This window comes from Watersipora subatra, chromosome 9 (assembly GCF_963576615.1).
Source record: "Watersipora subatra chromosome 9, tzWatSuba1.1, whole genome shotgun sequence".
Classification (NCBI taxonomy): Eukaryota; Metazoa; Bryozoa; class Gymnolaemata; order Cheilostomatida; family Watersiporidae; genus Watersipora; species Watersipora subatra.
In genome coordinates, this window is record NC_088716.1 from 14,397,717 (window position 1) to 14,419,131 (window position 21,415).

Sequence of the window (21,415 nt, forward strand, 5' to 3'; positions counted from 1 at the left end):
CAAAACAAGAGAATTATAAATAATAACTATAAGTAACTAGACAATCTTTACTATAATAAGAGCCGTGTGTGTCTGTCTTTCTGTCTGTCTAAAGACAAGTCAAGAGAATTATAAATAATAACTATAAGCAACTAGACAATTTTTACTATAATAAGAGCCATGTGTGTCTGTCTTCCTGTCTCTCTAAATCCAAGACAAGAGAATTATAAATAATAACTATAAGTAACTAGACAATCTTTACTATAATAAGAGCCGTGTGTATCTGTCCTTCTGTCTGTCTAAATCCAAGTCAAGAGAATGATAAATAATAACTATAAGTAACTAGACAATCTTTACTATAATAAGAGTCATGTGTGTCTGTCCTTCTGTCTGTCTAAATCCAAGTCAAGAGAATGATAAATAATAACTATAAGCAACTAGACAATCTTTACTATAATAAGAGCCGTGTGTGTCTGTCTTTCTGTCTATCTAAAGACAAGTCAAGAGAATGATAAATAATAACTATAAGTAACTAGACAATCTTTACTATAATAAGAGCCGTGTATATCTGTCTTTCTGTCTGTCTAAATACAAGTCAAGAGAATGATAAATAATAACTATAAGTAACTAGACATTCTTTACTATAATAAGAGCCGTGTATGTCTGTCTTTCTGTCTGTCTAAATCCAAGTCAAGAGAATTATAAATAATAACTATAAGTAACGAGACAATCTTTACTATAATAAGAGCCGTGTGTGTCTGTCCTTCTGTCTGTCTAAATCCAAGACAAGAGAATAATAAATAATAACTATAAGTAACTAGACAATCTTTGCTATAATAAGAGCCGTGTGTATCTGTCTTTCTGTCTGTCTAAAGTCAAGACAAGAGAATGATAAATAATAACTATAAGTAACTAGACAATCTTTACTATAATAAGAGCCAAGTGTATCTGTCCTTCTGTCTGTCTAAAGTCAAGTCAAGAGAATGATAAATAATAACTATAAGTAACTCGGCAATCTTTACTATAATAAGAGCCATGTGTGTCTGTCTTTCTGTCTGTCTAAAGTCAAGACAAGAGAATGATAAATAATAACTATAAGTAACTAGACAATCTTTACTATAATAAGAGCCGTGTGTGTCTGTCTTTCTGTCTGTATAAAGTCAAGACAAGAGAATGATAAGTAATAACTATAAGTAACTAGACAATCTTTACTATAATAAGAGCCATGTGTGTGTCTGTCCTTCTGTCTGTCTAAATCCAAGTCAAGAAAATTATAAATAATAACTATAAGTAACTCGGCGATCTTTACTATAATAAGAGCCATGTGTGACTGTCTTTCTGTCTGTCTAAATCCAAGACAAGAGAATGATAAATAATAACTATAAGTAACTAGACAATCTTTACTATAATAAGAGCCGTGTGTGTCTGTCCTTCTGTCTGTCTAAAGTCAAGACAAGAGAATTATAAATAATAACTATAAGTTACTAGACAATCTTTACTATAATAAGAGCCGTGTGTGTCTGTCTTTCTGTCTGTATAAAGTCAAGTCAAGAGAATTATAAATAATAACTATAAGTAACTCGGCAATCTTTACTATAATAAGAGCCATATGTGACTGTCTTTCTGTCTGTCTAAATCCAAGACAAGAGAATGATAAATAATAACTATAAGTAACTAGACAATCTTTACTATAATAAGAGCCGTGTGTGTCTGTCCTTCTGTCTGTCTAAAGTCAAGACAAGAGAATTATAAATAATAACTATAAATTACTAGACAATCTTTACTATAATAAGAGCCGTGTGTGTCTGTCTTTCTGTCAGTATAAAGTCAAGTCAAGAGAATTATAAATAATAACTATAAGTAACTCGGCAATCTTTACTATAATAAGAGCCATGTGTGACTGTCTTTCTGTCTGTCTAAATCCAAGACAAGAGAATGATAAATAATAACTATAAGTAACTAGACAATCTTTACTATAATAAGAGCCGTGTGTGTCTGTCCTTCTGTCTGTCTAAAGTCAAGACAAGAGAATGATAAATAATAACTATAAGTAACTAGACAATCTTTACTATAATAAGAGCGGTGTATGTCTGTCCTTCTATCTGTCTAAAGAAAAGACAAGAGAATCATAAATAATAACTATAAGTAACTAGACAATCTTTACTATAATAAGAGCCGTGTGTGTCTGTCCTTCTGTCTGTATAAAGACAAGACAAAAGAATTATAAATAATAACTATAAGTAACTAGACAATCTTTACTATAATAAGAGCCGTGTGTGTCTGTCTTTCTGTCTGTCTAAAGACAAGTCAAGAGAATTATAAATAATAACTATAAGCAACTAGACAATTTTTACTATAATAAGAGCCATGTGTGTCTGTCTTTCTGTCTGTCTAAATCCAAGTCAAGACAATTATAAATAATAACTATAAGCAACTAGACAATTTTTACTATAATAAGAGCCATGTGTGTCTGTCTTCCTGTCTGTCTAAATCCAAGACAAGAGAATTATAAATAATAACTATAAGTAACTAGACAATCTTTACTATAATAAGAGCCGTGTGTATCTGTCCTTCTGTCTGTCTAAATCAAAGTCAAGAGAATGATAAATAATAACTATAAGCAACTAGACAATCTTTACTATAATAAGAGCCGTGTGTGTCTGTCTTTCTGTCTGTCTAAAGACAAGTCAAGAGAATGATACATAATAACTATAAGTAACTAGACAATCTTTACTATAATAAGAGCCGTGTATATCTGTCTTTCTGTCTGTCTAAATACAAGTCAAGAGAAAGATAAATAATAACTATAAGTAACTAGACAATCTTTACTATAATAAGAGCCGTGTATCTGTCCTTCTGTCTGTATAAAGTCAAGTCATGAGAATGATAAATAATAACTATAAGTAACTAGGCAATCTTTACTATAATAAGAGCCGTGTGTGTCTGTCCTTCTGTCTGTCTAAAGACAAAACAAGAGAATTATAAATAATAACTATAAGTAACTAGACAATCTTTACTATAATAAGAGCCGTGTGTGTCTGTCTTTCTGTCTGTCTAAAGACAAGTCAAGAGAATTATAAATAATAACTATAAGCAACTAGACAATTTTTACTATAATAAGAGCCATGTGTGTCTGTCTTCCTGTCTCTCTAAATCCAAGACAAGAGAATTATAAATAATAACTATAAGTAACTAGACAATCTTTACTATAATAAGAGCCGTGTGTATCTGTCCTTCTGTCTGTCTAAATCCAAGTCAAGAGAATGATAAATAATAACTATAAGTAACTAGACAATCTTTACTATAATAAGAGTCATGTGTGTCTGTCCTTCTGTCTGTCTAAATCCAAGTCAAGAGAATGATAAATAATAACTATAAGCAACTAGACAATCTTTACTATAATAAGAGCCGTGTGTGTCTGTCTTTCTGTCTGTCTAAAGACAAGTCAAGAGAATGATAAATAATAACTATAAGTAACTAGACAATCTTTACTATAATAAGAGCCGTGTATATCTGCCTTTCTGTCTGTCTAAATACAAGTCAAGAGAATGATAAATAATAACTATAAGTAACTAGACATTCTTTACTATAATAAGAGCCGTGTATGTCTGTCTTTCTGTCTGTCTAAATCCAAGTCAAGAGAATTATAAATAATAACTATAAGTAACTAGACAATCTTTACTATAATAAGAGCCGTGTGTGTCTGTCCTTCTGTCTGTCTAAATCCAAGACATGAGAATAATAAATAATAACTATAAGTAACTAGACAATCTTTACTATAATAAGAGCCGTGTGTATCTGTCTTTCTGTCTGTCTAAAGTCAAGACAAGAGAATGATAAATAATAACTATAAGTAACTAGACAATCTTTACTATAGTAAGAGCCAAGTGTATCTGTCCTTCTGTCTGTCTAAATCCAAGTCAAGAGAATGATAAATAATAACTATAAGTAACTAGACAATCTTTACTATAATAAGAGTCATGTGTGTCTGTCCTTCTGTCTGTCTAAATCCAAGTCAAGAGAATGATAAATAATAACTATAAGCAACTAGACAATCTTTACTATAATAAGAGCCGTGTGTGTCTGTCTTTCTGTCTGTCTAAAGACAAGTCAAGAGAATGATAAATAATAACTATAAGTAACTAGACAATCTTTACTATAATAAGAGCCGTGTATATCTGTCTTTCTGTCTGTCTAAATACAAGTCAAGAGAATGATAAATAATAACTATAAGTAACTCGGCAATCTTTACTATAATAAGAGCCATGTGTGTCTGTCTTTCTGTCTGTCTAAAGTCAAGACAAGAGAATGATAAATAATAACTATAAGTAACTAGACAATCTTTACTATAATAAGAGCCGTGTATATCTGTCTTTCTGTCTGTCTAAATACAAGTCAAGAGAATGATAAATAATAACTATAAGTAACTAGACATTCTTTACTATAAAAAGAGCCGTGTATGTCTGTCTTTCTGTCTGTCTAAATCCAAGTCAAGAGAATTATAAATAATAACTATAAGTAACTAGACAATCTTTACTATAATAAGAGCCGTGTATATCTGTCTTTCTGTCTGTCTAAATACAAGTCAAGAGAATGATAAATAATAACTATAAGTAACTAGACATTCTTTACTATAAAAAGAACCGTGTATGTCTGTCTTTCTGTCTGTCTAAATCCAAGTCAAGAGAATTATAAATAATAACTATAAGTAACTAGACAATCTTTACTATAATAAGAGCCGCGTGTGTCTGTCCTTCTGTCTGTCTAAATCCAAGACAAGAGAATAATAAATAATAACTATAAGTAACTAGACAATCTTTACTATAATAAGAGCCGTGTGTATCTGTCCTTCTGTCTGTCTAAATCCAAGTCAAGAGAATTATAAATAATAACTATAAGTAACAAGACATTCTTTACTATAATAAGAGCCATGTGTGTCTGTCCTTCTGTCTGTCTAAAGTCAAGTCAAGAGAATGATAAATAATAACTATAAGTAACTCGGCAATCTTTACTATAATAAGAGCCATGTGTGTCTGTCTTTCTGTCTGTCTAAAGACAAGACAAGAGAATTATAAATAATAACTATAAGTAACTAGACAATCTTTACTATAATAAGAGCCGTGTGTATCTGTCCTTCTGTCTGTCTAAAGACAAGACAAGAGAATTATAAATAATAACTATAAGTAACTAGACAATCTTTACTATAATAAGAGCCGTGTGTATCTGTCTTTCTGTCTGTCTAAAGACAAGTCAAGAGAATGATAAATAATAACTATAAGTAACTAGACAATCTTTACTATAATAAGAGCCGTGTATCTGTCCTTCTGTCTGTATAAAGTCAAGTCAAGAGAATGATAAATAATAACTATAAGTAACTAGGCAATCTTTACTATAATAAGAGCCGTGTGTGTCTGTCCTTCTGTCTGTCTAAAGACAAAACAAGAGAATTATAAATAATAACTATAAGTAACTAGACAATCTTTACTATAATAAGAGCCGTGTGTGTCTGTCTTTCTGTCTGTCTAAAGACAAGTCAAGAGAATTATAAATAATAACTATAAGCAACTAGACAATTTTTACTATAATAAGAGCCATGTGTGTCTGTCTTCCTGTCTCTCTAAATCCAAGACAAGAGAATTATAAATAATAACTATAAGTAACTAGACAATCTTTACTATAATAAGAGCCGTGTGTATCTGTCCTTCTGTCTGTCTAAATCCAAGTCAAGAGAATGATAAATAATAACTATAAGTAACTAGACAATCTTTACTATAATAAGAGTCATGTGTGTCTGTCCTTCTGTCTGTCTAAATCCAAGTCAAGAGAATGATAAATAATAACTATAAGCAACTAGACAATCTTTACTATAATAAGAGCCGTGTGTGTCTGTCTTTCTGTCTGTCTAAAGACAAGTCAAGAGAATGATAAATAATAACTATAAGTAACTAGACAATCTTTACTATAATAAGAGCCGTGTATATCTGTCTTTCTGTCTGTCTAAATACAAGTCAAGAGAATGATAAATAATAACTATAAGTAACTAGACATTCTTTACTATAATAAGAGCCGTGTATGTCTGTCTTTCTGTCTGTCTAAATCCAAGTCAAGAGAATTATAAATAATAACTATAAGTAACGAGACAATCTTTACTATAATAAGAGCCGTGTGTGTCTGTCCTTCTGTCTGTCTAAATCCAAGACAAGAGAATAATAAATAATAACTATAAGTAACTAGACAATCTTTGCTATAATAAGAGCCGTGTGTATCTGTCTTTCTGTCTGTCTAAAGTCAAGACAAGAGAATGATAAATAATAACTATAAGTAACTAGACAATCTTTACTATAATAAGAGCCAAGTGTATCTGTCCTTCTGTCTGTCTAAAGTCAAGTCAAGAGAATGATAAATAATAACTATAAGTAACTCGGCAATCTTTACTATAATAAGAGCCATGTGTGTCTGTCTTTCTGTCTGTCTAAAGTCAAGACAAGAGAATGATAAATAATAACTATAAGTAACTAGACAATCTTTACTATAATAAGAGCCGTGTGTGTCTGTCTTTCTGTCTGTATAAAGTCAAGACAAGAGAATGATAAGTAATAACTATAAGTAACTAGACAATCTTTACTATAATAAGAGCCATGTGTGTGTCTGTCCTTCTGTCTGTCTAAATCCAAGTCAAGAAAATTATAAATAATAACTATAAGTAACTCGGCGATCTTTACTATAATAAGAGCCATGTGTGACTGTCTTTCTGTCTGTCTAAATCCAAGACAAGAGAATGATAAATAATAACTATAAGTAACTAGACAATCTTTACTATAATAAGAGCCGTGTGTGTCTGTCCTTCTGTCTGTCTAAAGTCAAGACAAGAGAATTATAAATAATAACTATAAGTTACTAGACAATCTTTACTATAATAAGAGCCGTGTGTGTCTGTCTTTCTGTCTGTATAAAGTCAAGTCAAGAGAATTATAAATAATAACTATAAGTAACTCGGCAATCTTTACTATAATAAGAGCCATGTGTGACTGTCTTTCTGTCTGTCTAAATCCAAGACAAGAGAATGATAAATAATAACTATAAGTAACTAGACAATCTTTACTATAATAAGAGCCGTGTGTGTCTGTCCTTCTGTCTGTCTAAAGTCAAGACAAGAGAATTATAAATAATAACTATAAATTGCTAGACAATCTTTACTATAATAAGAGCCGTGTGTGTCTGTCTTTCTGTCAGTATAAAGTCAAGTCAAGAGAATTATAAATAATAACTATAAGTAACTCGGCAATCTTTACTATAATAAGAGCCATGTGTGACTGTCTTTCTGTCTGTCTAAATCCAAGACAAGAGAATGATAAATAATAACTATAAGTAACTAGACAATCTTTACTATAATAAGAGCCGTGTGTGTCTGTCCTTCTGTCTGTCTAAAGTCAAGACAAGAGAATGATAAATAATAACTATAAGTAACTAGACAATCTTTACTATAATAAGAGCGGTGTATGTCTGTCCTTCTATCTGTCTAAAGAAAAGACAAGAGAATTATAAATAATAACTATAAGTAACTAGACAATCTTTACTATAATAAGAGCCGTGTGTGTCTGTCCTTCTGTCTGTATAAAGACAAGACAAAAGAATTATAAATAATAACTATAAGTAACTAGACAATCTTTACTATAATAAGAGCCGTGTGTGTCTGTCTTTCTGTCTGTCTAAAGACAAGTCAAGAGAATTATAAATAATAACTATAAGCAACTAGACAATTTTTACTATAATAAGAGCCATGTGTGTCTGTCTTTCTGTCTGTCTAAATCCAAGTCAAGACAATTATAAATAATAACTATAAGCAACTAGACAATTTTTACTATAATAAGAGCCATGTGTGTCTGTCTTCCTGTCTGTCTAAATCCAAGACAAGAGAATTATAAATAATAACTATAAGTAACTAGACAATCTTTACTATAATAAGAGCCGTGTGTATCTGTCCTTCTGTCTGTCTAAATCCAAGTCAAGAGAATGATAAATAATAACTATAAGTAACTAGACAATCTTTACTATAATAAGAGCCGTGTGTGTCTGTCCTTCTGTCTGTCTAAATCAAAGTCAAGAGAATGATAAATAATAACTATAAGTAACTAGACAATCTTTACTATAATAAGAGCCGTGTATATCTGTCTTTCTGTCTGTCTAAATACAAGTCAAGAGAAAGATAAATAATAACTATAAGTAACTAGACAATCTTTACTATAATAAGAGCCGTGTATCTGTCCTTCTGTCTGTATAAAGTCAAGTCATGAGAATGATAAATAATAACTATAAGTAACTAGGCAATCTTTACTATAATAAGAGCCGTGTGTGTCTGTCCTTCTGTCTGTCTAAAGACAAAACAAGAGAATTATAAATAATAACTATAAGTAACTAGACAATCTTTACTATAATAAGAGCCGTGTGTGTCTGTCTTTCTGTCTGTCTAAAGTCAAGTCAAGAGAATGATAAATAATAACTATAAGTAACTCGGCAATCTTTACTATAATAAGAGCCATGTGTGTCTGTCTTTCTGTCTGTCTAAAGACAAGACAAGAGAATTATAAATAATAACTATAAGTAACTAGACAATCTTTACTATAATAAGAGCCGTGTGTATCTGTCCTTCTGTCTGTCTAAAGACAAGACAAGAGAATTATAAATAATAACTATAAGTAACTAGACAATCTTTACTATAATAAGAGCCGTGTGTATCTGTCTTTCTGTCTGTCTAAAGACAAGTCAAGAGAATGATAAATAATAACTATAAGTAACTAGACAATCTTTACTATAATAAGAGCCGTGTATCTGTCCTTCTGTCTGTATAAAGTCAAGTCAAGAGAATGATAAATAATAACTATAAGTAACTAGGCAATCTTTACTATAATAAGAGCCGTGTGTGTCTGTCCTTCTGTCTGTCTAAAGACAAAACAAGAGAATTATAAATAATAACTATAAGTAACTAGACAATCTTTACTATAATAAGAGCCGTGTGTGTCTGTCTTTCTGTCTGTCTAAAGACAAGTCAAGAGAATTATAAATAATAACTATAAGCAACTAGACAATTTTTACTATAATAAGAGCCATGTGTGTCTGTCTTCCTGTCTCTCTAAATCCAAGACAAGAGAATTATAAATAATAACTATAAGTAACTAGACAATCTTTACTATAATAAGAGCCGTGTGTATCTGTCCTTCTGTCTGTCTAAATCCAAGTCAAGAGAATGATAAATAATAACTATAAGTAACTAGACAATCTTTACTATAATAAGAGTCATGTGTGTCTGTCCTTCTGTCTGTCTAAATCCAAGTCAAGAGAATGATAAATAATAACTATAAGCAACTAGACAATCTTTACTATAATAAGAGCCGTGTGTGTCTGTCTTTCTGTCTGTCTAAAGACAAGTCAAGAGAATGATAAATAATAACTATAAGTAACTAGACAATCTTTACTATAATAAGAGCCGTGTATATCTGTCTTTCTGTCTGTCTAAATACAAGTCAAGAGAATGATAAATAATAACTATAAGTAACTAGACATTCTTTACTATAATAAGAGCCGTGTATGTCTGTCTTTCTGTCTGTCTAAATCCAAGTCAAGAGAATTATAAATAATAACTATAAGTAACGAGACAATCTTTACTATAATAAGAGCCGTGTGTGTCTGTCCTTCTGTCTGTCTAAATCCAAGACAAGAGAATAATAAATAATAACTATAAGTAACTAGACAATCTTTGCTATAATAAGAGCCGTGTGTATCTGTCTTTCTGTCTGTCTAAAGTCAAGACAAGAGAATGATAAATAATAACTATAAGTAACTAGACAATCTTTACTATAATAAGAGCCAAGTGTATCTGTCCTTCTGTCTGTCTAAAGTCAAGTCAAGAGAATGATAAATAATAACTATAAGTAACTCGGCAATCTTTACTATAATAAGAGCCATGTGTGTCTGTCTTTCTGTCTGTCTAAAGTCAAGACAAGAGAATGATAAATAATAACTATAAGTAACTAGACAATCTTTACTATAATAAGAGCCGTGTGTGTCTGTCTTTCTGTCTGTATAAAGTCAAGACAAGAGAATGATAAGTAATAACTATAAGTAACTAGACAATCTTTACTATAATAAGAGCCATGTGTGTGTCTGTCCTTCTGTCTGTCTAAATCCAAGTCAAGAAAATTATAAATAATAACTATAAGTAACTCGGCGATCTTTACTATAATAAGAGCCATGTGTGACTGTCTTTCTGTCTGTCTAAATCCAAGACAAGAGAATGATAAATAATAACTATAAGTAACTAGACAATCTTTACTATAATAAGAGCCGTGTGTGTCTGTCCTTCTGTCTGTCTAAAGTCAAGACAAGAGAATTATAAATAATAACTATAAGTTACTAGACAATCTTTACTATAATAAGAGCCGTGTGTGTCTGTCTTTCTGTCTGTATAAAGTCAAGTCAAGAGAATTATAAATAATAACTATAAGTAACTCGGCAATCTTTACTATAATAAGAGCCATGTGTGACTGTCTTTCTGTCTGTCTAAATCCAAGACAAGAGAATGATAAATAATAACTATAAGTAACTAGACAATCTTTACTATAATAAGAGCCGTGTGTGTCTGTCCTTCTGTCTGTCTAAAGTCAAGACAAGAGAATTATAAATAATAACTATAAATTGCTAGACAATCTTTACTATAATAAGAGCCGTGTGTGTCTGTCTTTCTGTCAGTATAAAGTCAAGTCAAGAGAATTATAAATAATAACTATAAGTAACTCGGCAATCTTTACTATAATAAGAGCCATGTGTGACTGTCTTTCTGTCTGTCTAAATCCAAGACAAGAGAATGATAAATAATAACTATAAGTAACTAGACAATCTTTACTATAATAAGAGCCGTGTGTGTCTGTCCTTCTGTCTGTCTAAAGTCAAGACAAGAGAATGATAAATAATAACTATAAGTAACTAGACAATCTTTACTATAATAAGAGCGGTGTATGTCTGTCCTTCTATCTGTCTAAAGAAAAGACAAGAGAATTATAAATAATAACTATAAGTAACTAGACAATCTTTACTATAATAAGAGCCGTGTGTGTCTGTCCTTCTGTCTGTATAAAGACAAGACAAAAGAATTATAAATAATAACTATAAGTAACTAGACAATCTTTACTATAATAAGAGCCGTGTGTGTCTGTCTTTCTGTCTGTCTAAAGACAAGTCAAGAGAATTATAAATAATAACTATAAGCAACTAGACAATTTTTACTATAATAAGAGCCATGTGTGTCTGTCTTTCTGTCTGTCTAAATCCAAGTCAAGACAATTATAAATAATAACTATAAGCAACTAGACAATTTTTACTATAATAAGAGCCATGTGTGTCTGTCTTCCTGTCTGTCTAAATCCAAGACAAGAGAATTATAAATAATAACTATAAGTAACTAGACAATCTTTACTATAATAAGAGCCGTGTGTATCTGTCTTTCTGTCTGTCTAAAGTCAAGACAAGAGAATGATAAATAATAACTATAAGTAACTAGACAATCTTTACTATAGTAAGAGCCAAGTGTATCTGTCCTTCTGTCTGTCTAAAGTCAAGTCAAGAGAATGATAAATAATAACTATAAGTAACTCGGCAATCTTTACTATAATAAGAGCCATGTGTGTCTGTCTTTCTGTCTGTCTAAAGTCAAGACAAGAGAATGATAAATAATAACTATAAGTAACTAGACAATCTTTACTATAATAAGAGCCGCGTGTGTCTGTCTTTCTGTCTGTATAAAGTCAAGACAAGAGAATGATAAGTAATAACTATAAGTAACTAGACAATCTTTACTATAATAAGAGCCATGTGTGTGTCTGTCCTTCTGTCTGTCTAAATCCAAGTCAAGAAAATTATAAATAATAACTATAAGTAACTCGGCAATCTTTACTATAATAAAAGCCATGTGTGACTGTCTTTCTGTCTGTCTAAATCCAAGACAAGAGAATGATAAATAATAACTATAAGTAACTAGACAATCTTTACTATAATAAGAGCCGTGTGTGTCTGTCCTTCTGTCTGTCTAAAGTCAAGACAAGAGAATTATAAATAATAACTATAAGTTACTAGACAATCTTTACTATAATAAGAGCCGCGTGTGTCTGTCTTTCTGTCTGTATAAAGTCAAGTCAAGAGAATTATAAATAATAACTATAAGTAACTAGACAATCTTTACTATAATAAGAGCCATGTGTGTCTGTCCTTCTGTCTGTCTAAAGTCAAGACAAGAGAATTATAAATAATAACTATAAGTAACTCGGCAATCTTTACTATAATAAGAGCCATGTGTGACTGTCTTTCTGTCTGTCTAAATCCAAGACAAGAGAATGATAAATAATAACTATAAGTAACTAGACAATCTTTACTATAATAAGAGCCGTGTGTGTCTGTCCTTCTGTCTGTCTAAAGTCAAGACAAGAGAATTATAAATAATAACTATAAGTTACTAGACAATCTTTACTATAATAAGAGCCGTGTGTGTCTGTCTTTCTGTCTGTATAAAGTCAAGTCAAGAGAATTATGAATAATAACTATAAGTAACTCGGCAATCTTTACTATAATAAGAGCCATGTGTGTCTGTCTTTCTGTCTGTCTAAAGACAAGACAAGAGAATGATAAATAATAACTATAAGTAACTAGACAATCTTTACTATAATAAGAGCCGTGTGTGTCTGTCTTTTTGTCTGTATAAAGTCAAGACAAGAGAATGATAAATAATAACTATAAGTAACTAGACAATCTTTACTATAATAAGAGCCGTGTATATCTGTCTTTCTGTCTGTCTAAAGACAAGACAAGAGAATAATAAATAATAACTATAAGTAACTAGACAATCTTTACTATAATAAGAGCCGTGTATATCTGTCTTTCTGTCTGTCTAAATCCAAGACAATAGAATAATAAATAATAACTATAAGTAACTAGACAATCTTTACTATAATAAGAGCCGTGTGTATCTGTCCTTCTGTCTGTCTAAATCCAAGTCAAGAGAATAATGAATAATAACTATAAGTAACTAGACAATCTTTACTATAATAAGAGCCGTGCGTGTCTGTCTTTCTGTCTGTATAAAGTCAAGACAAGAGAATGATAAATAATAACTATAAGTAACTAGACAATCTTTACTATAATAAGAGCCGTGTATATCTGTCTTTCTGTCTGTCTAAATCCAAGACAATAGAATAATAAATAATAACTATAAGTAACTAGACAATCTTTACTATAATAAGAGCCGTGTGTGTCTGTCCTTCTGTCTGTATAAAGTCAAGACAAGAGAATTATAAACAATAACTATAAGCAACTAGACAATCTTTACTATAATAAGAGCCGTGTGTATCTGTCCTTCTGTCTGTCTAAATCCAAGTCAAGAGAATAATAAATAATAACTATAAGTAACTAGACAATCTTTACTATAATAAGAGCCGTGTGTGTCTGTCCTTCTGTCTGTCTAAATCGACGACAAGAGAATAGTAAATAATAACTATAAGTAACTAGACAATCTTTACTATAATAAGAGCCATGTGTGTCTGTCCTTCTGTCTGTCTAAAGTCAAGACAAGAGAATTATAAATAATAACTATAAGTTACTAGACAATCTTTACTATAATAAGAGCCGTGTGTGTCTGTCTTTCTGTCTGTATAAAGTCAAGACAAGAGAATGATAAATAATAACTATAAGTAACTAGACAATCTTTACTATAATAAGAGCCACGTATATCTGTCTTTCTGTCTGTCTAAATCCAAGACAAGAGAATTATAAATAATAACTATAAGTAACTCGGCAATCTTTACTATAATAAGAGCCATGTGTGACTGTCTTTCTGTCTGTATAAAGACAAGTCAAGAGAATGATAAATAATAACTATAAGTAACTAGACAATCTTTACTATAATAAGAGCCGTGTGTATCTGTCTTTCTGTCTGTCTAAAGACAAGTCAAGAGAATGATAAATAATAACTATAAGTAACTAGACAATCTTTACTATAATAAGAGCGGTGTATGTCTGTCCTTCTGTCTGTCTAAAGAAAAAACAAGAGAATTATAAATAATAACTATAAGTAACTAGACAATCTTTACTATAATAAGAGTGGTGTATGTCTGTCCTTCTGTCTGTCTAAAGTCAAGACAAGAGAGTGATAAATAATAACTATAAGTAACTAGACAATCTTTACTATAATAAAAGCGGTGTATGTCTGTCCTTCTGTCTGTCTAAAGACAAGACAAGAGAATTATAAATAATAACTATAAGTAACTAGACAATCTTTACTATAATAAGAGCCGTGTGTGTCTGTCCTTCTGTCTGTATAAAGACAAGACAAAAGAATTATAAATAATAACTATAAGTAACTAGACAATCTTTACTATAATAAAAGCGGTGTATGTCTGTCCTTCTGTCTGTCTAAAGACAAGTCAAGAGAATTATAAATAATAACTATAAGTAACTAGACAATCTTTACTATAATAAGAGCCGTGTGTGTCTGTCCTTCTGTCTGTCTAAAGACAAGTCAAGAGAATTATAAATAATAATTATAAGCAACTAGACAATTTTTACTATAATAAGAGCCATGTGTGTCTGTCTTTCTGTCTGTCTAAATCCAAGTCAAGACAATTATAAATAATAACTATAAGCAACTAGACAATTTTTACTATAATAAGAGCCATGTGTGTCTGTCTTTCTGTCTGTCTAAAGTCAAGACAAGAGAATGATAAATAATAACTATAAGTAACTAGACAATCTTTACTATAATAAGAGCCGTGTATATCTGTCTTTCTGTCTGTCTAAATACAAGTCAAGAGAATGATAAATAATAACTATAAGTAACTAGACATTCTTTACTATAAAAAGAGCCGTGTATGTCTGTCTTTCTGTCTGTCTAAATCCAAGTCAAGAGAATTATAAATAATAACTATAAGTAACTAGACAATCTTTACTATAATAAGAGCCGTGTATATCTGTCTTTCTGTCTGTCTAAATACAAGTCAAGAGAATGATAAATAATAACTATAAGTAACTAGACATTCTTTATTATAAAAAGAGCCGTGTATGTCTGTCTTTCTGTCTGTCTAAATCCAAGTCAAGAGAATTATAAATAATAACTATAAGTAACTAGACAATCTTTACTATAATAAGAGCCGTGTGTGTCTGTCCTTCTGTCTGTCTAAATCCAAGACAAGAGAATAATAAATAATAACTATAAGTAACTAGACAATCTTTACTATAATAAGAGCCGTGTGTATCTGTCTTTCTGTCTGTCTAAAGTCAAGACAAGAGAATGATAAATAATAACTATAAGTAACTAGACAATCTTTACTATAATAAGAGCCAAGTGTATCTGTCCTTCTGTCTGTCTAAAGTCAAGTCAAGAGAATGATAAATAATAACTATAAGTAACTCGGCAATCTTTACTATAATAAGAGCCATGTGTGTCTGTCTTTCTGTCTGTCTAAAGACAAGACAAAAAAATGATAAATAATAACTATAAGTAACTAGACAATCTTTACTATAATAAGAGCCGTGTGTGTCTGTCTTTCTGTCTGTCTAAATCCAAGTCAAGAGAATTATAAATAATAACTATAAGTAACTAGACAATCTTTACTATAATAAGAGCCGTGTGTGTCTGTCTTTCTGTCTGTCTAAATCCAAGTCAAGAGAATGATAAATAATAACTATAAGTAACTAGACAATCTTTACTATAATAAGAGCCGTGTATATCTGTCCTTCTGTCTGTCTAAAGACAAGACAAGAGAATTATAAATAATAACTATAAGTAACTAGACAATCTTTACTATAATAAGAACCGTGTGTGTCTGTCCTTCTGTCTGTATAAAGACAAGACAAGAGAATGATAAATAATAACTATAAGTAACTAGACAATCTTTACTATAATAAGAGCCATGTGTGTCTGTCCTTCTGTCTGTCTAAATCCAAGTCAAGAGAATTATAAATAATAACTATAAGTAACTAGACAATCTTTACTATAATAAGAGCCATGTGTGTCTGTCTTTCTGTCTGTCTAAAGACAAGTCAAGAGAATTATAAATAAAAATTCTGAATTGCGAAAAATTCAGGTTTGAAAAAAGATTATGAAGTCCTACTTCCTGCTTGAGCAGCCGTTATGTTTGAAACTGCATGAAACGGTGTCTCACACACACACACACGCACGCACACACATACAAAAAACACAAATTGGCAAAACATGCAAAAACCCAAATTAACATTTTTGGAGCAAAAATTTTTGCATCATTTGTTCAGCAGGTTGCATTCTGATTGTCGCTTTTGCATGGAACGATTATATCTTCTGACTGTTCAAAACAGTTCAGAGTTTCTGCTGACCCCAACTCTTTTTCTGCTGAACTAGTCGATATGAACTGTCTAAATCTCTATTTTCGCGGAGCAAAGATTTTTGCAAAAATAATGATATCCTTTTAGCCCAGGTGCAAGAGAATAAACTGAATCCAAATAAAAGCAACAATCAGAATACAACTGACCAGCAAACAATGCCAGTATTTTTGGTTAAAAAATGTTTGGTTTTGCTTTTGCCTGTAATATAAATACATTTGCTTATGTTACTTGGTTTCAAATATATAATTTTAACATTTTAACATTTGATCGATAATTATAGTGCAACTTATTAATTTGCAGATTTGGAGCATAAATCTGCAATTGGAAAGTTTCTGTCTAAAGATTTTTGAATAGAATAACACAAGGTGCATTGAGTGATACATGTTTGATGATAACCCTTTAGCTCGTGATCACTAGACAAGTTATAGTTTGAATAAACTTTCCAACATATTCGCTTAACGAATGACCGTCTAAAACACACCTCATCTGTGAACTGGGGAGAGTCTGTACTACAATGAACTTTGACAATAGGAAGAATGGTGCTACATACAAACACATAGAAAACTGCTTGTGTAGAAAACCTACCGAGTTCTGGATACTCCAGCACTTCTACCTTCTTAATGCTGTGTTGAGCTACGACTGCCGCAGGGCCCCCTATTGACCCTAAATAGAATCCTCCATGTGTCTTACAAGCCTTCATTACCTGTGAAACAAGATATTAGCCTGTGAACAAAAATATTAGCCTGTGAGACAATACATCAGCCTGCGAGACAAGATACGTTTGTGAGACAAGATATTAACATGTGAGACAAGATATTAGCCTGTGAGACAAGATATTAGTCTGTGAACAAAAATATTAGCCTGTGAACAAAAATATCAGCCTGTGAACAAAAATATTAGCCTGTGAGACAAGGTACTAGTTTGCGAGACAAGATATTAGCCTGTGAGACAAGACATCAGCCTGTGAGGCAGGATTTTAGAATGTGAGACAGGATATTAGCTTGTGAGCTAAGATATTAGCCTGTGAGAGAATTTATTATCTTTTGAACCAACTTATAAAATATCAGACACTCGCTGTCTGAAATAAAAAATTTGCTAAATCCCACAAAAAATTTATTCAGAATGATGCAGTTTGCTTATGACGGGTAAAAATATCCACCATTAAATGTTTCCCTTCTTACTGGACAGAAGCCAAGTTTTTTGACAATTTCATTCCTGATTTAATTTAAAAAGCTTATTATTTTCTTAAACAAATATAACAAAGTTTACACCCAATCAGTCTCATCTTAAACTGGTTCTATAATTTACAAAAACTCTTCAAATATTAAATAAAAAGACAAGATAACTCCAGCTTAAAACAAAATACCTTCAAAGCTACCGTAAATACTTTAATTGAACGCCACCTCTATTTAACCATCACCATTGAAGAAGAATGAAAAATAGAGAGCCACCCTAGGAGTGAGGGCCACTTTCATTTGATCGTTACTTTGACGTTCTTTGATCGTTACAAACCCACAATATCAAGTGACCAGTAGAAAAGTGTCTACAAAATTGTACTAATAATGAACCGTTTACATCAATAACACTTAACTCTCTCGTTGTTCAACTTCAAACCATTTGGTTTTTTTCATCAATATTTTGAACACAATGCCATAGAAATATGTACTAACTGTTTAAGGCTAATAGTAGTTCCTTGTTCCATGTAGTGTTGAGATTTTGATGTGAAAAGAACGGTTCATATTTATGATAGTTTATTGGTTTACAAGCAATAAAGTTTATCATTACGTGTACTTGTGCGAAATGCAATGGGCAAAAGTTTTGCTCTTCAAAACAAGTTTATTTTGATGCAGTTTAGCAGTGCAGAAAGAGAGTTCAAGTTGAGAAACATTGTAGAAGGTATTGCACGACTGGAAGATGTTTGTTCCATCAGAAACAACAATCAGAACGCAGCTATTCTAGCAAACGATGCAAATAGTTTGTTTTAAAATGTTAATTTTTGTGTCTGCATTTTTTGTGTATCATAAGTATGGTTGGTTTATGTCACTTGTTCATGAATATATATTTGTAGCATTTGATAGTTTATTGTTATATAACTTATAAATCTGCAGAATTGTTGCATATTATTTGATAGCATCACTGAGATAATCTGATCTTACAATTGATCAAAGCTCATAACTCCACTTCTAATGCACATAAAAAGCCAGTTTTGGCTGCAAGCAGTAGCAAACATATCAATGAGTTAAATATTGCTCATTAGATGTTAGAAGAAATATTTCTCAGCTACTCAATGCACATTTATTAAAAGAACTTTGACAAATTTTGGGTAAGTTGGCAAGATTTATTGGATAAAAAAGGTTACTATCACTGCCGGGAGGTGAGGGTAAAATATAGGCAACATTCACTTTGCCTGTAAATGAGCTAAATTTATCTTCTCAATGTATTGCTGAATGCAACAAGCTTTTGCTGCAACAGTAGCCTTTTTTATACACACTTCAATGTCTTTCTTCATTTGTTCTCTTATTTCATTTGAACAGAGCGGAAACACTATCTCATGATATGAAGTTTAAAAGTTAGAATAGTAAATGTTGTATATGTTAAAAAAAAGTTTTCTACGCAAAGACATTTTTAATCTCTGGGCAACGCCAGGTATTCATATAGTTTTTCATACAAATAATCCTATGTTAGTAATTGTCATATTCATGGCCTACTGATGAGTGTTGTCTGAATACATCTTATTATCAGACATATACTAGCTTCTTGTAACTCTTGTGCTTACATGTATATACTCACAAGCACCTGTCAAGAGGTGTCATACTTACAGCCTTCATTCCAGTTCCTTTGGTAAGCATGAACATGCTGCCATCGGCAGCCTGGAATTTGTCAGCATACGAGTCTACTCGTCCAGCTGTTGTTGGCCTGAATGAGCTACTGGCATAGCCCTGCAAAGATCTGCAGCAATACAAAGTAGCCTCATAGTTTCCATAGTGACAGATATTTTAGTTTTAATTAGTTCAAAAACAATAAAAGCTATACACATTTGTAATTGTCCTACTCTGGAAACATGAGTGAACAACTCTAACTAATCAGCAAATGAGAATGTGGTACATGTAGCAAGGCTACACGGTATACATAATAATATTATGTTGTTGTTTGATATTAATATTAATAATATTTAATATTAATTTAATAAAATTAATATTATTAAACTGTTGACATATTATGTCAACAGTTTAAAACAAGAAACTAAGACATATTAGCAGCTGTAAAATCTGCATCACTCAATAATATATGGTAAATAATATTCAGCTTTATATAGTTTATATATCGCTTTAAAAAATTTCCCGACAGCTAACTGTTTACAGTATATAGACTCTGTGATCATATGCCATATGACCATATGCCAACCTGGCAAACACTATTCTGAAAAATTATTTTTAGTATAACTAGCAGAAATACTCTTTTTTCACTTACAGCACAATACTTTTTCATCTATTACATCATATGCTGCAATGAATATTACTTTAAATGAATATATGAACACTAATCTCTGGATATACTATTAATCAATGTTGTCTGGTTCAATGAAAAGCTATAAATGAAGGTGGCACTGTAAGATATTAGCCTTAGGCTATATAAACTTGAAGAAAAAAGTTGAAGAAATTGTAATTTATGAAGGTGACTGTTTAGCTCAATTAATTAGAGTGCCAGTCTGCTAAGCGAAGTGTCATAGGTTCAAACCTCATATACACCAAATTTTATATTTTTTTGCAAACACACATTCAGCATTACATGTATTTTCAGTAAAAAAACTTCTGTGTCTGAAACGTGATGTACGCATGATGTACGCATGATGTACATATAATGCATTCATGATAGCCTTATTATGAAAAGTGCAGATCTATTTCGACTGCAGCTTTGTTAAATCTAATTGCAAAATCTAAAGATGGAACAGCATACCCATAACTATGGCTGTTCCAGTATCCTGACAGCCAGGTAGTACCATACCAGCCGCAATGTTCGCATTCTTTAAAAACTCTAAGGCTACATATTTGTCATTAGGGGATGCTTCCTGGGTCTTCGAGAACATTAGAGAGCGGCTGGAAATAAAATATCATTTTGGTGCAAAAATGGCAATAATTTAAAAAACCCGGAAGGTATTTTGGTTACTAAATAAACCAGACAATAAATCAAAGTCAAAATCTAAAAGACGGAATCCAAAAAATAAGTATAATAAATACTAATAAATACAGAACAGGAAATCACTAGCAAAAATGAAGGAACCTACCAAATAATGCTCTTATTGTATGATTTCTTTACTATGCAATCATGGCAACCGTGTTAGCAACAATCAATTACTGGCACACATGGTTTTTAAGTAATACCTGAAGATGAGCTGGTCTAAAGAGATGAGATATGTCAACCATAGCCTGCTCACAGAGCAGTGTCAGTGCTTGAGGATCAACCACCAACATATTTTCGCCTTGAAAGGTGCTCGTAGACACAAAGTCAGCTAAAAAAGAAAATTGGATACCCTGTTGCATTTCTGAGCAGACCTATCCAATAAACTATAGAGTTTTATATATTATTTGTATTTACCATTTTGGAACGTTTATTTACCTTTATTTAAACAACCAGATGTTGAGCCACTGAACTAGAAAGAATTCCAATATTGTAAAAGACAAACCTATTTGTATGATCCGTTATACATTGAAAATGTACAAAAAAGCACACTAAAAGCTTGAACACCGTGCTAAACCTACAAGTTAGCTTTTTGTAAGGTGGATTTAGAAGCTCTGTGTTTTTAAACATATCCTGGTAATAAAATAGCTGAAGTGTTCCAGTTGACCATCTAAGCAAACATAGTGGCAGCTTATTTCCGGCGCGAAGGAAACTTTTTGCAAGTGACTGCATGTTCTGCAATAGATGTTGAAACTAGACAGAGCAATAGTCATAATTCACACTGCTGAAGCAAAAAAAGAACAGTACATGGCGTTGTAGTGAAATAAGAAAAAATTATCTAATCGGAAAAACATTGAAG

The 21,415-nt window shown here is 31.5% G+C and overlaps 1 pseudogene; it reads right to left on the minus strand.

The window, feature by feature from the left end:
• The window catches only part of LOC137404818 (fumarate hydratase class I, aerobic-like), a 191,712-nt pseudogene that overhangs the window by 64,005 nt on the left and 106,292 nt on the right, over positions 1-21,415 (minus strand).